Here is a 22,833-nt window from a genome sequence, read left to right as displayed (position 1 = left end):
TTAACTCATGGAATAAGCAGTATTCCAGTATCAGGAAGGCATGGAAAGCTTCAAGAAACAAGGATTAAGAGATGTAAAATGACATCCAAAATTAGCCAGGGAAAAATAGATGGGGAAAGCATCTTTGGTAAGAAAGACGATGATAATGAATATGCTAAAATTACTAAATTATTAAGATCTTGCTACAGCACCTTTATCATATATGAAACAGCAAAGATATGAAATGTAAGAAAAATTATAAAAACAAGAGGATGCTAAGCATCAAATTATGCGAGCAGCTGAGACTGAAGAAAACATTTAGCATATCAAAGGAAATGATTTACAAGACTGCTGTTGGAATTTTTTTTTTTAATAAAAGAAGAGTAGGAAAGCATCAGGTACTTAAAGGCAAGAAAATGAATAATATACCAGCTTTAAAAATAAAAATACGAAAAAATTAAGAAAATAACACAAATACATCAGTTAAAACTTTTAGTTTTATTCTAGCAAGTGTGGAATAAAATATTCAGAGAATCAGAAATTCTTAATAAGAACATGATGGAATCATCATTTAAAAAAAATAAAAAATCCCTCAAACAAACCAAATCATTCTTCAAGGAGAACCAGCGGAGTTGGAGGGAAGCAGAGATGAATACGTTAAATGTATCTAAATTCCAGTCAAGCACTTGTTACAGCAGGAACAATTCCATGTTTTGTCCCCTTTGCTTTGATACTACTCCTGCAATTTGAAAAGCTATAAAGGAGGTAGAAATAGCCTAGGGAATCCATCAGGGATAAAGGTGAGAGCTAACTAAAAGTCTCCTCTATTTTTTTTTTTTTTTTTGCCTCACCCTAAAGAACATCAAAGTATTCCCATGAGACCTTTTTTTTTTTTTTTTTTCCCCACAAAGTTAAAGGCAGCCATTCCTTCTCATTGCAGAGTGCAGAAAGTGTAAGTGTAGCTTATAATGCCACGTAACAGATCTTTTTCTGATTTTACACCAAGAATTCCCAACTGCTACACATATGTGAGCGCTGATTCAAAATAAATGCCTCCTGCTTTATTCTGTTGCCCCATGACACTGGAAGTGGACATTGGTAGAATTGCAGCAGAGAGGTAGACGATGTGTATGCAGCAAGGGTGTCTCATTGAATCCCTCTATGTGGAAAAAATTGTCATTCATCAGTTTTCTGCACATTTATGGTGCCCAAACAGTGGATGTGAGCACAGTGAAGCAGTGGTGACAGCATCAGTGAGTCACCTCTGCTGTTGCAGATTGATACAAGCATGGCATGAAAGCTCTTGTTCATTGCAGATGAAAATGCATAGCTAATGCAGCAATGGTTACATTAAAAGTTGTGTTTGTTTTTGTGGCTGAGAATTTGCTCCATCAAACAGTGCTATTGCACTCTTTGTATCTGTAGTGGTGTCCATGGAAATAAATAGGAGGCATTTCTTTCGGAGCACCTACATATTTCCTAGCATATAATGAACTCTTAAAATAAGCTTTATTTTCTTCAGGAATTCATAATAATGAATCAAAAATAGACAGGGAAATCATAGTTAAAAATAAAAAAATCATTCTAGAAAATATTAATGAATACTTCATAACCAATTTTGGTGAGGTTTTACTTTGGCAGCTGCAAAGTGTTGAGTAAGAGTTAGTAAAAAAGCTGATAATAATGTTAGGTAAGGTTATCATAAGGGAAAGTAATCTGGCCTGGAAGGACTGGAAATAAAAGGAGAAAATAAATTGAGTTGGAATATGGCAAGTAGAGAGTGTTGCCTGGACAGCAATCACATCAAAGGAAGGAGAAAGTGATAAAATTAGTCCTATCAAACCCACAGATAAAAACAGAAGCAAAAAATCAGATCAATGTTCTTACAAGAGTTAGGAAGTATAAACGTTGTGCAGCCTTTAGTAAACAGTTCTAACACTGGCATATTTGAAAGCCTTCATTTTATCTGTAATATCTCAGTTTGAAAAGGCATATTAAAAGAAGAAGCCATTTCCAAAACCTGCTATTTTTACTGCTCCATGAATCAGAATTCTTCAGGTATGTTTGGGTAGCTGAACAAGATATAGAGGTAGGGGAACAAACTACACATGCAGGAGAGAGCCAGGAGAAGAATCGAAGAAAGAACTACAAGATAAAAGGTGAAATAAGTCAAAAGGTAAAACTTAGATTGAATGAAACAGAAATGACCCATCTGCAAGATGTATCATATTTCGTAATTTGGCTGGAAGTGAAGACCTGTATGAGCAAAACTGAGGCTGTTCCAGGTCAAATTTCACTTAATTTAGCAATTTAAAATCAGAACTTGAAATAACTGCAGATGTAAGCAGATTCTAAAACATTGGTAAACACAAATCAGAAAAGCTTTGTTAAATTGGCTGTACATACTGTCCAACAACACTCAACAGTTGATTCTCCAGCTCATTTCAGCCATTTCTATGCTCCATTAATGTCTGTGCCTTTTCAAGAAGTTTAGAGTGCTGCTAAGCAAAAACTTAGCCCTGCTGCAAAGGTTAAAGTCTGCAGAAACATTATATTAAATTCATGCAGGAAAGCTATACTGAAGTCTCCATCTTTAAACTGAAACTTTGAACTTCTTGGCAGCTCTGCTGTGAAAATGGTTATTACAGCTGCAGAGAGGTATTTTAGTTTAGAGAGAACATTAAGAGTCTACATTTAAAAAGATAATTTGAGAAGCATCAATACCATGACTGCCCTATTTTGCTGAACTGAAGGTTGAACCTGACTAGAAATACCTCTATGATTTTGCCTAAGGGTGGAACCTAAAGTTCAAAGAGACTGTGATATGCAGGGAGGTCCTGTCACCCAAAGAGCTGTCTTCCTTTCCTCTGTTGCCCAGCTAACGAACTTTCTCATCCTCTTTATGATGAGCTGTGGAGACTCCTGTCAGAGGCCAAACTTTGTTTTCAAAAAAGCAGTTTCAAGATCTGTGGAGATGTGACACTAAGGGACATGGCCAGTGGGCACAGTGGGGGTGGGTTGGTGGTTGGAGTAGGTGATCTCAGCAGCCTTTTCCAATCAACCTGCGACTAAAGATCTACGACACTGGCCACGATAGGGCCAGGGCCAAATCACCAGACATGCACACCAATATGGTGAACAGCAAAATGGCATTTATTACAAGTGAACTCTAGCTTATATACCCTATGTACTTCGTCTACACCCCCAAAGCATGTGTCATACATCCATCACAGAGCAGGGGAGGTCCTGCCGCTGACATCCTGATATCACCTCGTTAACGCCTACTCCTGACACATCACATTCCGATTTCCACACCAGACGCCTAATACAGTATCTGCAACACAACCTAATGATTCTGTGATTCTATGTTCCCTAACTGACCAGAAGAAAAAAAAAAAAAATTAAAAACACAGAAGATGCGACTAAAACTACTTATAGCTATCACAGGTTATTTTCTTTGTGGAAATGGTCACAGCATATTTGTAGATGAATACTTGTGTTTTATGCTGTAATAGAAGTCCTTCTATAGTTACTTTTTTTTTTTTTTTTTTTTTTTTTTCTCCCTTTTTTTCTTTTTTTCTCCTACTGAATAAGACAAATTTTGCTACACTACACAGTACTCAAGGCCTGGGCAGGATTTTAAACATTATAATACTGAAAATCTCAAAGGGATGAATCAAAGGAAGATCATTCTGTCACACACATAGATATTAAGTATGCTAAAATTATACAGTAATATTAGTTCAAAATGTAAATTCAGTGGGAAAAAATACTTTATTAGGGATAAATTCAAGTGTTACAGATACTAAGATGCAGGACAGATAGAACATTGCAGAGCAGATAGCATGAAGGTTTTTTTACAATAGCAGGAACTCATGGGAAGAAAGTGTACTTTGTTTTCTCACCACATTTCAAAATGGATAACACAAAAGCCAGACAACTGAATTGAACTGTTTACTAAACACAGTAATAACAAACATTTACTTCTGAAGTTATACCATGATACAATAGATTGATGCTCCTTATTATCCATATTAAAACAAAACTCTCTCTAAATCATTTTAAATAAGGGCTGAACAGAAAGCATCACGCTAGTGTTGCTCATGTGGAATTGCTCTCAGGCAACTTATTCCAGACAAATCGCATTTAAAGCACTTTCCTTGTGCTGACTTCTCTTTCTCCTAGAAGGATACATGGAAAAAGAATTGATTTAAGAGGGCTCATTAGCTGCCTAAAGATGTAGACAAAACTGAGGGATTTTCAGAGTGCTAGCATGTTTTTACACAAGTAGCAAACACTGAAAATCTGGCTTAGCAATGTTCCTTATTGCTTGCTTATTTTATTTCACTGAGTCAGTGGACATGACCTAGGTCTCAAATTAATTTTTTATTGTCCATTTCCTTCCTACGTTTCTTTTCCTCCAGCTAAATACAAGGTTTTCTCCAGGAAAGACTAAAACCAGCTCCATATAGATAGAACAAACCACTTCAGGATCCCTCACACACATCCCCAAGAATATTTTCCAAAACCACAGTGTTTATAATCAGTGAAAGTGCCAGGAACGTACAGACTGTTGTCTGTAAGTGCTTTAAGATTTTTTGTTTTCCCTATATTCGACATAGAAACTGAAATCTGATGCAAAAAGTGTAACATCTTGTATACACAACTTCTTTTGTATGCACATTTTTCTATTTAGTTGCTCATACTGCCAGCAGAAGCCTGAGTACATGATTCACTTCCCCGCAATGTGACAGAAGTAGTATCATTTTTAGACTTGCTCTCGATGAATTCAATTGAAAGCTTAAATCTTAAAAATATACCAAATTTTTGGCCCTGGTATTAGGGCCAAAATATCCTCACACATTACCTTTACAATTGTTTCCAGAGAAGACCTGGTTCTTTGCATCATATCTATGCTGTCAATTTAGACATTTATGCCAAGCTTCTCTTTATAGAAGCTAATTTTGTTAAGTTCTTAATATTTTTTTCTTCCCCTGAAACCTGGATTTTCTTAAGTAAGCTGTAATTTCCCTGCTACAGCTTCAGCAGGTTCTTTTTCTGACCTTATATGGGAAAGAACTATAAAAATAACCTGTAATAAAATCTGCCTCTAGTTACCCTTGAAAATTGCTGAATAGATTCAGAAGTACAGAAAACCACACCGTACGTCCTTGATGGATAGCAGTCCCTTTGTGGTCCCACCAGTGAAATCTGACATGCAATCTCTTGGCCAGTGCAGCAACATCAGTGAAAGACACCTGCACTTCTCATTGACTTGATGCAACATGAACAACACTGCAGAGCCTAGAGAAGAGATTGGATTACTGAGAAACTCTTCCACATCTTAACGTTTCTGAGAGTCCAACAATGCAAAATCTTATTTCTAGAATGAAAAGAAAATATTTCTCCTGTTTTCCAAAACTTGACTGAAGTGTACTTTAATTACATCTTGGGAACCAGAGTCCCAGTAACTCCAGCAGTTCACAGCTTGAACTCACACTGAGATGAAAATTTCTTCAGTGGAGAAACAGCCTGTGCTGAATAGCTATTCTGCCACAATTAGACTGCCACTGGAAATTAAACTTGCATTAGTATTTCCATATAACTTTACATCTTGTAACGCAGAAATTAAGTGTCAAAGCATTTAATTGCAGCAGATCTGGAAGATTAAATGTTTCTATCAGAATGAGTTAGTGACTGCTGATAACTTTTAAATAGTATAAATATTTGCTATAACTTTCTATTCTACTTTATTACATTATCATTTTCTGATTCCGAGAATAACATCCTAATTATTCTCACTCTCCCTAGATGTTTTCCTCCTGTACTATATGGAATTACTGATAAGAATAATCATCAAATTGATTCAAATTTTGTGATAAATCCTACACCAAAATGCACAGTCATTTATTCTGAACTTTTTTTTTCTTTTAGAAGCCCTCATTGCAAGATAAAATTTGAAGGAGCTGCAGAAAGGAAGAAGTACTTTGCTAACTACTTTGTTGTAATTTTATTCTGCATTTTATTGATAGATCAACACAGGAAAAAACAGCTGCATGATATAACTGAAACAGTTTGATAGACAGATATTTTTCTTAAAGCATATACATGTATACATGTATAAATATGCACACACAGTCTTCCACACACCACTCAGTTTCTAAGCCCATGTGGAAAATAAAATTGCCCAAAAACATCTGTGATTGGTACTGTCAACCTCTACAACGAGCAATAGCATCATGTGAGTTTTGATAAAAACAGGGAGAGAAAAAACATTTTCAGCTCAGGAGAGGCTACTCCTATGACAAAGAACTTCAATTTCACTGAAGACTGCAGAAAGGTTTTCAGTGCCCTGCGCTGTTTTGGACAAAAGATTAAGAAATCGGGATATACTCAACAAGTCAAAAACTGCACATGTGCTAAACTTTATGTGACTAAAAATAAGTCTGTAGAAACAGAAAGCAGTAGGAAATATTCTGTAACTTGTACAAAGACAACGTGCACTTGCTCAGTTTCATAAGCATTATTTAAAGGTACGTACTATGAATTTGAGCAAAGGTAAGAACTGAAAGAAAAAAACCAAAAAGACCGAAGATAAGGGCTTTAAGTGGCACCAGGGAAAGTTCACATTGCATATTAGGAAAAGTTGCTTCTCAGAAAGAGCTGTGATGCAGTGGCACAGGCTGCCCAGGGAGACGGTGGAGTCACAGCCCCTAGAGGAGTTCAAGAACCATGGAGATGTGGCACTGAGTAACACGGTTACTCAGTGGTGTGGTGTGGCTGGGTTGATCTTAGTAAACTTCTCCTACCTTAATGATTCTACAGTTACTGATAGCGTAACCTTAATAAAACCATAAGGCAGTATCAGTAATGAGGTGGGCAGAAGGTGTTCAGACAAATTCCTTGTTACTCTTTGTTCTCAGAGTGAACTGTTCTTTGAGCACCACAATTGCACTGATAATACTTACTGACCTGACAATTAACAATCAAGTTACAGTCTCCTAAAATTTCTCCCTTCCAGATCAAATACAGCTTATAGAAGGATTTGGTGAATATTTCAGCTGTTTTTGGAAAGTTATTGAAAATCTTCAAGTGAAAGTCTATTTTCTACACAAAGAAAAAAGTATTTCCAAAAAGAATAAGAAAAACTTGTGTCTGACAGTAACAAACAGCAAATGCAATCATCATTATTGTTCAACAGATTCTACCAAGCTTAAAAACAAAATGTGGATTTGAACTGAGGTTCAGGATGTACACAGCAGCATAGCAAACTTCAATATGAAAACTGATTGACTGTAGTCAGTGTGAATATTTACTCACTGAATTTGTAAACAGTGTCCTCCACCCACTATTCCACCTCCTGGCAAAGTTTCTGGGACTGCCTGAAATGAACTGGTTTTGCAAACAAAACCAAATGCCAATTATTCACACAGTTCAAACTGTGGCTGAATTCGGAAAGTCATTTGATAGAGGTATTCCTTCGAGTAATTCCGCATAACGCAGAACCTTTGTGGGTTATACCAAACCCAAGAAGAGGAATCATTAACTTTGTATTTAGCATATGTTATAAAAGCGTTTAAAAATCCTATGCAAAACAGACATTGCCCAGCATCTTCCTACTCCATGATGGCAGTCAGTCATTTTAGATCTAAGACACTCTTTGCACCTGTGGAGTTTTCAAACACCAAGAATTACAACTTGGCCCTTAAAATATAGAGCTAGCTTACAAAATTACAATAACAAATATCCTGAAAATATTACAAAGTGACCACTTACAGTAATCTGTAAATTAGAATTCACTTTAATGTCACTAAAAAAGTGTGAAGATAACTTCTAAAGCAGGAGCTGATAATTCTTGAGATCTCTTTCCTGGCTGCATTCCCACCCCATAAGTCATTTCTCATGTACATAAAAGAAAGAAAATTGCAAATTGTATTTTGTTTAGCCTGAACTGTAAAAAGTCGGACAATCAAGCAATATCTTGACAAATAAACAGCATTGCTGATACACAATTTCGTTTCCCCCAGATGCTTCATACGCTGTTTAATTTCTTCTATGCTATTAGACATGGACAACATTAAAATAAAGGTAGGTTTCACATCTTCTGCCACATCTATCCATCCACCTAATTCTGGGAAGTTCTAGCTTCACAAGGAAGTAGAATAAAAACAACCGTATGCCACTGTACTACTTATGGATGATATCCTGAGGGATATGGTCACATTTTCTAGGTGATAATTTTTTTGTAAATCTGTTTAAATTGAAGGAATGAATGAGAAAAGAAGCACAACATGGAAAATCCAGCAATAAAGAAAACAGAATCAGCAAACATGGAGAAAAATGGGAATGGAACCAAAGGATGTGCAACTTGCTGTATTCTCATTCCTGCCCTACATGCTGCTTACCTCACTGCTATCTCAGCCAGACAGAAAACTTAAGACCCTTACAATCAGGAGGAAAACTACACCCTCAGACTTGCAAACATCTTAGGTTCTTTTTCATCTAAAATAAATTTTGGTAATGCTGGATGTAATTCATCTCTATTTTCTGATTTTAGTTCCCTGACTGAAGAAGCTGAAATAGAAAGCAAAAATAGCTAAAAAACCAGTCTTCAAATGACTCAGATAATAGTATTTCATCGGAATTCATATCAAGAGAACAAAGAAGAAATGTTTTGGTGAAAGAGCTTGCTGCAAAAGGAACAGATTTGCATTGCAAAACACTTGATTCTTCACAGAGCGAGGAAAGTGGGATTACGACAAGAGTGGTGTACAGTAAATACATTTTATGCTCCAAGTGAGTTCAGCCTGCTGTTAAAACCTTCTTGTTCTAATTTCACTTATTACTCATAGGAAGCCACGATACTGCTTAGAACTCCACAGAGTCATGACGAAGGGCAAAACAACAAACATTTTTCTGCCCTTGCCTTGTATATGATATAGGCATTTTCTTGGGGAAGGTACCGTTTCCTTTTTGATAGGACCATGCTTTTATGACATAAAACATGAAATAGAGGTTTGGCTTCTCCCATACCTAGGTAGCATTACTCAGCACAGTTTTCTAGGCTATGCACTGTATGTATGCGGATTTCAGATTGCTTGCTTGTAAATTTATAACTTCAGATTATCAGCCTAGAGAAAAAAAGAGCTGCAAACTCCAGTGACTAAAAGTCACAGAGCAAGTAGGAACAAAGATGAACAACAGTCTTAGGGGTGAGAAAGCTTTCAAAATGCTGAACAGCAGCACCGGGGAAAGTAGAAAGAGAGCTCAGTTCACAGAGGTATACAAGAAACCTCAGGGAAACTTTGGGGAATTGTTTTATTGAGTCAAGAAAGACTCAGAGATAAAAGTAGAATAGGAGGAAAAAAATGGGCTGTGAAGCTGTAATGAGCTTTGACTGGAGGGTAGTTTTCCCCTGCAGACCCTGTGCATATCTTGCAGCACTTTCTTCTTCCAGTCTTTTGAGACAGGATCTTCCGCATTGTTCACTACCTTGCTGAGGCTCACAGAGTTATCTTACTTGCTCTCCTGTCCCTGAGACCCAATTTCCACATCCCCTCAGAAGATTTTCTAGGTAGAGGTCTGTAGATCTATAGCGTTATTAATTATAAGATAAATTTTGCTGATACTACTCTTAAGTTCAGGAACTTGAGCAAACTTGAACAAGTTTTCTGGGTACAATGACAAGCACCGTATTTACAAAATAAGTAGGAATAATTTGTTCACAAGAGCTGCTTTGAAGACTTTTTTCCATGGTATGTATCTACATTATTTTCAAAGAATATCATTAAAATGCCAAGGATCTACTGTTAGGGTGGCTCTTCAACATAGTTCCCACTGTACACTCTATGGATGAGTTACCTGTTTTTTAGAGATAATCAGTGCATTTTCAAATGATAACGGCTTTGTACATATAACTAAATAAACATCTAAATCAAGCTGTTACTCCCTAAGTAACTGGACTGCAATAATGGACAAATATCTAAATACCTCCTTTTTCAATAAAGAATCATACTGCCATGCTATGTCTGAAGCCTTCCTCTCTCCTTTCAGGTGTGTGCCATATTCTATATTCGCTTTGTGAGATATTACATGTGAAATATTTGGGCTACTCTGGTCATAGTTTGTCATGAGTATTACCTGCCTTAAAAGAAAATGTCTAAAAGACTACTTAATTCAATATCCTCTGATATTTCACTATCAAAATTACAGCAAAAGGAGGGTGAAACAAAGCATCATCCACCTTTTTTGTCATAAATTGTGTGAGAAAGATTAAAATTAACTGTGTTTTGAAGACTATAATGTCAGAGTGTTCTTGGAATGCATAATTTATGAGGTAGGCAGCTGTTTTCATTTAGCTTGAAATAAGGCAGAAGCAGCTTTGTGAAGAGAAAAGAAAGGGCTTTGTATTCTACAGCTTCAGTTCTTCAGCCAGATTTATGTATTTTGAAACTGTGTTTGTAATCTACTGACTGTCTACTGCCTTTAGTAGCATGAGTAATGAGAAGTGAAGTGTTCCGTTATTTTTTCTAACAAGTTCTATCTTGTGCCTTGTATGAACAAGGTACTGTTTGTGGTAGATGCATAACTATTAGCAACTAGTTCTAAAAATTCAGGTTTGCAGTATCTTGCATGAGGGCTACTCTGAAAGTTATGCCTCTGATTTTATTGTGTTAGCCCTCAACATCAGAGGCAGACGTTGACAGTATGGCAATAGATGTTAAACTACTCTACCAGTATCTCACCATGTTTTGTTGCTGTGTGACCGATGGCAGCAGAGGGGCAGTCTGACACAATGATATCTGACATGGAAGTCCACATGAAGAAAAAGTGTCTCAATGAATTCCGCCACATGGAAAAAATGGCACCTGCTGACATTCATAGATAGCTGGTGAATGGACATCAACAGTGAATGTGAGCACAGTGAAAGTTTCCTAGCAATGATGCCATCATGGCTGCTGTGGAAACGGTTGATCACCTCTGCTGGTACAGATGCTTAAAAGCATAGCATGCAGCCTGTTCTACGTCAGGGGTGAAAATGTATAACTAAGGGTGGGGACTATGTTGAAAAAGCCATTTAAAACTGAGAATTTGCCCAAACTAATACTGTTATTGTGCACTTTGTACTATCTGCTATAATGGAAATAAATAGGAGACATTGCTTTCAGAGAGACCACAGTTCTTTTGACTTGGTTGATCTACGAAACAGCAATGTGCACGTTATTAAGATGCAAATTAAGGCATAACAAAAGAAAGCAATTATTAGGCAAGAAGAGTGAGAAAAAAAATACTTTACTACTAGAGACTACTCTGATTTGGATATTATTTCTGAAACTGCAACACATCACGTACATGTGATTTTGAGGACAGGACACTTAAGGACAAAAATATTAGCCTTTATATTTCTCCAACTCCAGAAGATTGATAACACCATAGTGATGCTTCCTCTGTCTTGCAGAAGACCCAATTCCATACGTGCCTGAATTTACTGAGTGCACTAAAGAAGAACTACTGTGCAAGTACTACTAAATTCTTCTCCTGCTCTTTACTGCCCACTGATCTGGTGCTGACTGCACTTGGAAACAAGACATGGGCCTGTGTGGACCTTTGGTTTGATAAATATTGACATCCTTACAACACATTCCTACTTGTGAAGATCAAAAAACCAAGCCTGAGGCCAGTGCCAAACATATACATGTCCTAAGAACTATTCAGATGATCAAACACCTCTGATAATCCATTGGATTTCTATCATCAGAGCTAGTTCTTGCAGAGGAAAGAACTTTGTTTTGTAGGCAGACTATCATTCATCCCTCTTTCTGTAGAAAACAGACCAAAAAAAAAAAAATACGAGCAAGAAATTGTGTCTAATGCAGCCTGAGAATCAACTCACAGTGAGAAACTTTTTGGTGGAAGAAAAAGAAAGAGTAATCGGGCTGCAGCATGCAAGTGGCAGGCAGGATGCAGACATGAGTGCAAAGACTTCTGCAGAACCTTACATCTCTTGCTGTTTCACATCCAAGCACAAGGAGAATCAATCACAGTCAACCTCAGAAAATCCTCAGTAATGCACACAACAAAGCCTCTGCAGCCCAAAGATACACTTTGCAAATTCTCTTTCCATAGAGTGGTCTGGCAAAGATCAGCTCCTATCTAGTCTTGGCTGAACACAGTTTTAAGCCAGGTCCATGTAAGCTAAGTGGATTGAAAAGAGTTTGATGATCAGGTGATAGAATGTAGTGAATCATTTTGAGAGGCAAAGGAGGAAATCGAAAAAGAAAGCAGGAGCAATGCAAACTGAGGGAGTTATAGTAGCTTGTTAGTGATGCTGAATACAACCACAAAGAGACTTCCGGCACATTATATACTGATACTGTACGGGTGTAAAAAAATAAGAGTACAGAATCCAGTAATGCACATAGGAATTTACAAGTTTTAATCTCTTTAGAATCCAGCAAAGTGATCTTATATGACATTTGTTTCATCATATTTGAGACTACTGAAGAACTTTCAGACTTCTTTTTTAAATCATTCAGTAGAAAAATTAATCGTACACCTTAACATCAAACAGGTATAATACTCAAGGACTTCATCTAAATTGCACTTTTCTCTGTTTATTAGATAGTCACTTTAGCCTAATGAAGTATCTTCTTCATGACTATTGGTCTGTGTGTTGCCATGACACTGAATCAAATATCACTGCACCATTATAACAGAGAATCCTCATAGTTGAGAATAAACAAACACCTTAAACAACATAGCTGTTCTCACTGCCTGATTATATAACTCAAGTGACCTAGTTCTGCAAGCTTTCAGAATGCAGAAGATTCACTTAAACAAAATCAGTACCTGCCAAAGGCATTACAATCTGATATTTTTATCCAGAAATTGAATTATATTTTTCCCCCTAAGCTTGGTCAGCCTTACTACCTTCTTTCTTCTCCCATGAACCAGCAGCTTATGGGAGCATAGCCACTACCTTATTAAGCACTACTCAGTTAAAATACTGGTTACAAGAACTGGCTTATTTTTTTTTCAGTCCAGATTTCTTAAAACCCACATTATCAATTTGGAACAATTTATTGCTCTGAATGATTTTGCTCAAGCTTGTCAGTTATTCTAAATGAGAGCCCCATTTGCTCCAGTTAAATAACAGATGCTTGAAATAAAAATATTACAGATATTACGTAATAAAGCTAATGGAAATACCTCAGAACAGAATATGATCGAAGACAACTGCTGATAAGCCAACCAGCAATGAAATGATATCACAAAGTTAAAATGGAAAATTTTGAACATATTAAAATTTCTTTCCCCCAGGGACCAACTGAGCAAGAGGAAATTTAAAGGTTCTTCCAAGCGTGACACAAAAAATATTCAAAGCCAAGTACACAGACCTTTGAATTTTCCAGCTGCTTTAAGTGGCACATGTTACTGCCTTCCTTTTTCCAGAGGAATACCTAAAGTGGAGTAAAACAGGTATCTAAGATCATGACTCTAAAATGGGTGGGAGAAAGGTAAGTTTGCTGCCCACAGAAAATAGTTTGATGTCTAATTTGCACTTGGCACAACTCAGCATGTCTTCCTGGGAGCACAGAGCAGGTATGACCCACCCAGGCACAGCATGACAAATAATCTAGGTTTCTGAAACCCTTCTGCTAAAGAACTTGGCAATGCCACAGAACACTTCTCAAATCAAACAAATATTTTAAGGAGCGAGATGGGGGAAAGCACTGAAGAACCCCTTTGACACAGATAATGTCCCCGTCACTGCTAACTGCCAGGAATCACCACTCTTTGTACTAACACTAACATTTGTTCGGCTGTGATATTAACCACAGAGAACAAACAGCATTACCAGAAAGGACTACATTTTGGCAGACACACTCCATGGTAAACCATGGTGCACAGTCTTCTACAGAAATAAAAGCATGTCCAGGTGACCACTCCCTTCCTCAAGCTTCCTTTTTCAGAAATCCTACAAAAAGGCAGTTCCAACTGCACTGCAAAGCACATGGAGAATCATAATTTCCTTGATTATTTTGCAAGGTACATTGGGAGCCGAGATGATAAACCTGCACTAGGTGCAGGGTGGTTGCCCTCCTGCCCCATCCCCACATGCAATGCTCCCAGTACTGCTGGCACATTGGGTCTGAGAGAGCTCCTGGAGCCAGTACTGCTAGCTGGGTACCACAAGTTCACAGCTGCCAGGTAACTGCAGCCTGAGCATGGCCAAACTGCTTCACAACGTGTATTGGTGCCATGTGGGATTGGTAAATGAAGGGAAGAGAATGAGACCACAGGGAGACATCCACAACACCTACCGCAAAATCCTGTTTTCTGCAGTAATGTTAAGATAGAGCGGTGTAATTTGATGTTTGTGCCTACTTCCCAATACTACTAAACACTATTAAAAAAGTAAGATTTGCCATGCTTAATAGGGACATATACACTAACTTTAACTCTGAAGCTCACAACTGTGTGTTTACATCAAGAAACTTAAAATGACTTTTAGCTACATAATGGTTATATATTGCACAACTACACATTGATCCCACACACAATCAAACCACGAGCTCAATAGGCTTTCTGTTAAAGTAGAAGTGTTGTCATCCATCAAACCAAAACACCAGTGATCCCTGTGTTACAGGGAGATAGAAGTACTGAGTGTTTATTATAGACTGCAAATGTTTTTTGCAATAATTTTTTCAGAGCCAGCAAAATTAATCTGCATAAGATTTCATCATTATGACTGCATTCATCGATACAAATAAAATTGTTTTAGAAAAATTGATGAAGTTAGGATCCTAGCAAAAGAAAAGTGCATGCACAATTTTAATTTCAACTAATTTCAATTTAGATTCTATTTAAAGGTTTTACTAAATCTGTTCTAATTCTAGAAGACTTTCTGCAAACTGACAGCATCAGCAAGTATTAATCAGCGGATAAAAAGGTTTATTTTCTTGCTAAGCAATTAAAATTTCAGAAGTTAAATATTTATCTTTTGATTGGGAATTATCAATGGGCTTAACAGAAAAACAAGGAATTTCTTGGCAAACATCCAGACAGAAATGGTTTTGAATGATGTATTTTGAGCAGCAGCAAAGAAGGTACCTTGCACAAGGTCAGTATACGCTGTGGAGCATCAAGAGCTTAGCAGTGCATTCATTCAGCTGGAGGATGAAAAGATGGAGACAGGAAGGAGGCTTCACCACCTCTGGATATGCCAAAATTTGATGAAACCAAATGGAATCAAATGAAATTAAGTTCCTATTATGTTTGTGGAAAAACGTATGGGGAAAAGAAAAGCACTGAAATTGATAGGTTAAATTTTCTTACAGCTGCTAGAGAGGTATTTTACACCAAATTTTAAACCAAAATTATTCTGTTAGTTTCCTCCCCTCTACAGGTTTTATACCACTGTTCCCCAAGCAGTGAACATGACCTTAATAGGTGTGGCAAAGCTCCAAGATGAGTACTGTGATGGCGACTTGTGGCTCTCCTAACACACGTTTTTTTTTCCAAACTAAGAGTAAAGCTGTTCTCTGTGCAGGGGAAAAAAAGTTCAGGGCCATTGTGAGACCATAAACATCCCCAGAACTTGAAGGTGGTTACAAACCTTGCCATATTCCAGCAGCTGTGCCCAGCACATGTCCAAGCCTCTTGGCTTCACATGGGCAGCATCAGATCAGCAGTGCTGAGTGCTCACCTAAGCAGCCATACACAGGACTTACTCTGTTTCTCTGCCTACAGCAGGGCCAAACCCAACCCAGGTAACGAAGAGGCTGTTCAGAAGAGGATAGGCAGATGGATATATAATAATCGAGTCAATCTCTGACCTTGCTCTGGGTGATGTGTCACTGCTGCTACACCTCTCCATCTGGAAGGGGACCGAGCAGGGAACAGAGGATTGCTATTATTGCAGGCACCTTCTCTACTCAGTAAACAGACAACCTATTCCTTATATTGTAAAAATGGAAACACTTACGCTGCATAGAAGGAAGAGGAAATACTTACTGGCAAATATTTTAACAGCTTATCATACTATCTTTTTGGAGTGTGCAAACACGGCTAGCTAATGTCACTAACATCTTGGATTATCTTTCAAAAATACATTCAAACAGATTCATTAAGCTGGCCGGATGAAAATATATAACCCAGGATGAACAGAAATAAAGCAGATCATGATTTCATGAACAGAACCCCAACCCACGCTACCACTGCCAACTTATCCCCTAAGATAAAAGGGAGTGAAAGAGGAGCTTGAAGTAAAAGAAATAGCTCGACTGTGTGGCCAATGGATAAATACATATCAGTTGTGTCAAATTTTGGGGGTGTGGAATTAATCTTCTAAATTTGTGCAACAAGTCTTCCAAAAAGTAGCACATTCCCTCTTCCCGAGCCCTGAACAGGCATGTTCTTTTTCCCAGTTTAATTGACGGGTTTGTGCCACTGAAATCAGAACGGGAATCTGAAGCAGTACGCCAAAAACTAGTAATACAGAAGAATTCGTAGGAAGTGCCAGGCTTTACGTTACATATGATGCACATGTGAAAAGCTACTGGGAAAATATCAATCTACAACTACTAAAAAGGAACTGTGAAAATGGGGTGAACTGCTGCATACATCTTCACAATACTGCTATTCCACAGCTTCAAAAATGTAACTAAATTAAATTGCTTATGCAAAATATTTGATTTGTGCTTTCATTTACTAAGTCTGGGAAGCACATAAGTGTTAACTTGGCAGTAAACCAATGCGTTCAGTATAAATGTCACTGACAGAGCAGACAATTTTTCTCTTTAACTTTGCCAGGATTACTTTTATCTGTACAGAGAGAAAAGGAGATATTTATGTTAATGAATCTCTGCCGTGGGGTTTTATCTTAGTTTAGTGGTTCTCACCACAGTAAACAAGCAAAACCCCAAACTAAGTCATCCACACTTTTACATACTGTACATAAGTACTAATATGCATATGTCACTTTTTTGGTAGTTCAAAGAAGAAAGATACATTTCTTACATTCCTTATCAAATAATTAACTTCACATAACTTCAAAACCAGATACTGCCCAGTTACCATGCCATGTTCCATCAGTTAATTGCCTTTAATTAATTTGTTAAAACTTATTTAACCACCTCCATTTTCAAGATCCAATTCTGCAATTCTTCCTTAAGGGGAACATCAGAAGGTTTTCGAAAATACTATTATGCTTTCATACTATCATACTTCCTAAAACGAAGATCCAAAAAAATTTCAGTACTGATTTAGGTGTTGCATCCTTGACCAATACTCTTTTAGGGTTACATTTAGTAGGGTTACATCATCCTACTACAATTAGTAGGGTTACATCATCCTGAGATTACTGGCGACCAACCTGAATTCATTAAAAAGCACAGAATTGCCATATGATCCACCACAGCTTTTTTGCTGATACATGGGATGAGAAAAACCCCTATCATAACATCTTGGCAATCAAATCAACAAATAGCTGATGTTGGTATTGGTACTTAATAGTACACCATAGCTTGTTTTATAATAAAGATAGAAGAGAAAGATTTAATTAAATAAAATATCTTCAATACCAATCAACCCAAAACATTAGCACAAAAGCCTTGAATTTGCAAAACGTTTCAGTGCCTGGAAATGCTGCTATATCATCTTTAAGACAACATGTTGCAAATAAATTGAAGTAGCAAAACTATGACCCAGGCTTCCCAGCCATCAGAAACCACAGTTGCCTATTCTGCATATAGTAATATTGTTCCATCACACACAAATGCATGAAATGATTCATGATGCTTCTAAGTTGTTGGCCAGCTATCTCTATGAGGCAGGAAAGAAGGGATAAAAAAAAAAAAAAAAAACCCCAAAAAAACTCCTGTATTTTAGGTAACCATGATTAGGTAACTGTGTCACGGCTAGCAGATTATGAATAGTAAATTGTCCAAGCTATAAACAGCATTTCAGAATGTGAAATATGTTGTACATTTCTGCAGAAAACAAGCTGAATATGAAAAAGGGGAAAGCAAATAATAGCTATGGCATGAGGGACAAATTCCCCCTCCCTCCGATCACATGTGAAGTTAATCTTTCTTTACCTGTGCTTTGCAAGGCTTCAATAGAAGCATTTTTTGAGTTTCAAGCTCACCTTTTTGGGAAAGATTTGGATGAGAAACAGAAAAGCAACAGCAATCAGTGTTGCTGATCCCATGATCCAGGAGAGACATTTGTACAAGCAGCACCTCCTAAATAAGGTAAGAGAAGTCTAGATGTCTAGCTGTAACTAAATACAGACAGAAACTACTTTGGAGCCTAAGACCAGCCTGGACAAACACCTGTCAGAGGTGATACAGACTCAGCAGCTGCTGCCTTAGGGCACACATGGGCTGTGCAGCTCTGATACCTTTTTTCAGAATCTGCACTGTGATTTGCACGCAATAACTGCAGGTCTATCTAGAGCATTAAAAAAGTAATTTATTCAAGTCAATCTATTCACAGGAATTCTCATGCTTTTAAGTCAGATAAACAGAAAGCTGGAATTATGCAGCTCAGTTCTGCTGACATTGGACACTGTTACTATACGTAGTAATTCTGCAGATATGAACATCAGTCTGCTATAAACATCACAACATTTGCTCATACACATATCAGCCACAGAAGTACGTAAGCTGCAGAACAACCATTCACTCAGAATTATTTTACCAGCAACACAGTTCTGACAGCAGCAAGACAAGGCAGCAAAGCAGAGTTTTTACTGAGGCTGGATCTCATCATTAACCCCATGTAAGCAGCACTGCTACGTTCAGTTACAGTACTACCCCCAGCTGCTTGTTGTGATGTCACTCAGCCAGCAAACTGTGTTGAAGCAAGTCACATGCATGATTACACCATTGCTCAAACAGATCATTATTAATACTCGTGTGAATGGCTATGAATCCAGATACTGTGGTTACTGAAGATGATAGCTGATGGTCTCCTGTCACGGATTTGACCAGATCAATCTATGTCCGTGACAGGGGCGACAGGCCTCTGCCCTCACCCCCCCACCCCAGTCCCACAAAAATGGGAAGGAAGGAAGGGAGGAAAAGAACAGCGGCAATCTATGGAGGAAAACTTATTTTACTATAATATTGGAATACAAGATAACACAATATAATACAATTTAATTGAAATTGAGATTAATAAATCAGACAAGATGAGACAGAGAGTTCCCGGGACAGAGTCAAACCTGAAAAGCTTGGAACGGCTAGGAAAGCACCTCCAGCACCCACTGCAAGGCAGCAAGAGAGCGCCCCCCCCACCTGGAAGGGCCAGATCCCGTGACTTCTGTAATGTACAGGGATAGGTACCCGGGAATTGGGGCAGTGACACTTCAATGCCCCGTACACTACATGATGTTTTGATGTGGAATACTGAAATCCCCCCCCCCAAAAAAAACAAAAAACAAAAAAACAAAAACATAGAACCATGACATCTCCTGACAGGAGGTAAGTCTGTAACTGCAAGAACGTTTCAGAAGCTAAAGCTGGAAGCTCCTGTATTTTCAGGTGAGCCCCAGGAATGTTTGTTTTCTGCTGCTGAAAATTGGTTTGCTCCTCCCTTTTCCTACCACAGCCACAGGTGGTAGTCATAAGAAACACTGGCACTGATGCACTATCATAACTGTATTGCTCTCCATAAAAAGAAACATCTCAGAGATGTGGCAGCATCATTAACAGCTGCTGACTTCTGCTCAAAAACATGACCTCAGTTGCTCTTCTCCAGCTATATATAGATATTTTAAATATTGGCATATCATAAAATAGATTTGAACTTTTTAAAAAATTGTTGATGTGATCTCTTTTCTATTCTACAATCCAAAGTGAGAAGTTCTCAGTAATGTCCATATAAAATCCTTTCATAACGAATATTTAAAACACATGTGCTAGGAAACAACACATTTGAAGAACTGAGCCCAGGCCTCAGGCTCTGCAGATTCTGCTCCCATGTGAGCTATCCTTCTCAATGCTGCTGGATTAGATTGCTCATTGACACTGACTAATAAAAACAGAAGAGGGTAACACCAGAACAATCAGACAAGCAGGAATAAAAGGCAATCAAGTCCCAGGCTTATTATTATACTTCCATTCTAATTAAGTGCTAAAACCTTTCCCAAGGAGATTGTCTGTTAATGTGATGTTTTATGCAAACTTTAAACTTGTACACCTGTCAACAATTAGCAGCTAGTTCCAGTGCCCAAAATATTGTTTGTTTCTAGACCCAATATTTATTAAGTGTTGTTATTTTTTACAATTACAGAAATCTCATTATAAGCATTTGAAAATAAATGCTCAAAGAGTTAGCAGTTTGGTATTCAAGGTAGGAAATAATTAGTACTGTATACTGCTATTCAAGATTACAAGAGACATGCTTCACTGTTAGCAATTAGCCAAAGCATTTTGATGAGGTTCTTGATAATGTTAATGTTGATTTTTTCAGTGAGAATTAGCATCCATAAAAGGTCAGTGTTTTTTGCAAGGTAGCATCATTTGATGTTCATAAACAACTGAATTACTTTACACAAATATGAAAGATTAATGACAATTTTAAGGAACACTTTCATTCACTATTTGTTTTTCTTCTTTTTATTTGTTTTTAAAGAAAAAAAAGAAAGAAAATAAAGGACAAGAAAATAAAGGTGTGACTTGGGCACTTCAAGGCATATATCTGTAGATCATTAGCTCTTAGAGATGCCTAGAGACTCCAGGGACCTTAAACATTTAGTTCCAGAATCAATGAGTTTGTTGAACTACATTTTAATCACTGTTGATAAATGGGAACAATTTATTTTGAACTAATTTACATATAATATACCAATCAAGTATTTTCCTTCACATTTAAGACTTTGTAACTTTGTGCTAGCACTTACAGAGCAAGTTACACTTATTTATTTATTAATGTTCTCTTGAAGTATTGCTTTCTTTTGGGCCTCCAGGTAAATCTCAAAGCAAGAAAAGGCATGAAACAATGAGGAAGTGACTTAATTAAGATTTATACCTGTGACAGATAAACACCCATAAATAATGGATTTTAAATTAAATTCCCCTCTGAAGATACCTCAGTACAAACAATGGAGTTTTGCTTCTATGAAAAAACCCACAGAGCATTTGAATTTTGAATTCCTTGATGGACTTTTTGCAGTGCCTCTGAAAGGATGCTTCCCTTCAGTCAAAAAACTAAACTGATGTCTTCAGATGGTTATTTACCACCCAAAAATGCTGAGAGAATAAGCAGATATCTGCTACTTTGGGCAACTTCATCTCACATTCACAGCACAAACACATTTTACTCTTCGTGCAGCATTTTCAGAGACTCCCAGACTTTGTTGCAGGTAAAGCCCATTGGATGGCACAAGCATTTTGTTCTTTAAGTGTTTCAGCATGCCACCAAAAGAAAGGATGAAAAGTAAGCTCTAGTTGCTTTCTATTAACGAAACAGATACTCCAAGCATCACACAGTGCTATATGAGACATGCAGTAAAAAGTAGCTAAGCCCTCATTTTGCCAGTTTAGTTCAAGAAACTAGCAATATGTCTTAAATGCTATTGAAATATACTCTAATTAAAGTTGCTGGAAACAATCTTGAATTCAGTTTTTGCTGAAATTATGTGAATTTTTCAGCCTTCAAACATTTTCTTTGAATACACTTTTCTCCTTACAAATAAAAAATGTTAGCTATATAATATTAACTATATAACAGCCGTGCTATGGCAAGGATGAACCTGAAAAGCAAAAATTCAGATCCCAGGGTTTCTATGAACCACAACACCAAGAAAATCCTCTTCCCCTTTTATATTAATTCACTGCACAGACTTCAGTGTAGCAGTTCACCCAGCAGGCAACTACTTGATAAGAGATACAGAAGTGTGTGGCTGATTTCTGTCTAAGACCTCTTACAAAACAGACAAAAGCACTCAGTGCACCTATTCCTGAAGTACCTTTGGAGTAATTGGCTGCATTCATGCTCCAGGGTCAGGAATTCACCTCTGTGTGATCCAGAGGGATTATTTCTTGGCTTCCTACACACCTGTTACAGCTTTGGGCCATTAGATCAGATCTGTTTTCTCCTCATTTCTTCCCTCAATTAAGCTAATAGCAAGTTTTGCTTAGAGCTGCCGGCACAAGGTGCAATTATGCTGACAAAGCAGTTTCGGCAAGTTACTGTAGCTCTAATGTATGTGGATAGCAAATCAGTTCTCACAAATCAGAGTGCCCATCAATCACAAGTTTTTCTGGATTGCCTACAGTAATTATCACTTTGTTCTTACACTGATTTTTTCCCAAATACAAGATTTTGTTACTGGTTTTCAAATTATTACTGGGGATTTGCATGCATTTTCTCCTTTCTTTACTATATGGAAATAATGAGCACTGAAAGTATGAGAAAGAATAACTACTGAAAAGAACAACCATTAAGCCACAGTAGCTTTTGCTGTCTGGTTTAAATAACAACTGAAGTATTCTGTACCCAGAAAAATCATTTTCAAAAGCCATTTTACATATTCTTATTATTTGCATGTAGGCACATAGCACTTCCATTCTTTAATTTCTTGACTAAGGACAACAGTCACAGAAATTGTCTAGAGGACAAAAAGCTTCTGACTCTAAGTTACCCATTTCACACCTACTCCATAACCTCAGACTGCTCCCAGCTGCCCCTACCCTGCTGCAGCAAGCAGAGCAGGTGATGTTGTCAGGCCATTGCAGAGATAATCGAAGCACATCTGAACCATAAATAAAGTCCTCATGGTAGAAAACCACAGGAGTTGCTCAGGGCTTTTGCTTTTCATCAGTGCAGCACTGTGAGATGGGT

The 22,833-nt window shown here is 37.5% G+C and overlaps 1 long non-coding RNA gene across 2 annotated transcripts in view; it reads right to left on the bottom strand.

Annotated features, from left to right (window-relative positions):
* Window positions 1-3,776: 3,776 nt before the first annotated feature.
* LOC125694169 (uncharacterized) overlaps window positions 3,777-22,833 on the bottom strand; it is a 54,651-nt gene continuing 35,594 nt past the window's right edge. The window contains exons 2-3 of one of the 2 annotated variants that reach the window (XR_007377441.1): window positions 5,142-5,283; window positions 3,777-4,160 (exon numbers count right to left, since the gene is read on the bottom strand). This is a non-coding gene — a long non-coding RNA (uncharacterized LOC125694169). The remainder of the gene's footprint in view (window positions 4,161-5,141; window positions 5,284-22,833) is intronic. The other variant, XR_007377442.1, reaches the window with a different exon arrangement.

This window comes from Lagopus muta, chromosome 5, assembly GCF_023343835.1.
Source record: "Lagopus muta isolate bLagMut1 chromosome 5, bLagMut1 primary, whole genome shotgun sequence".
In the NCBI taxonomy this organism is placed as follows: Eukaryota; Metazoa; Chordata; class Aves; order Galliformes; family Phasianidae; genus Lagopus; species Lagopus muta.
The sequence above is the reverse complement of the archived record's forward strand: the minus strand, read 5'-3'. Positions and strand labels throughout refer to the sequence as shown.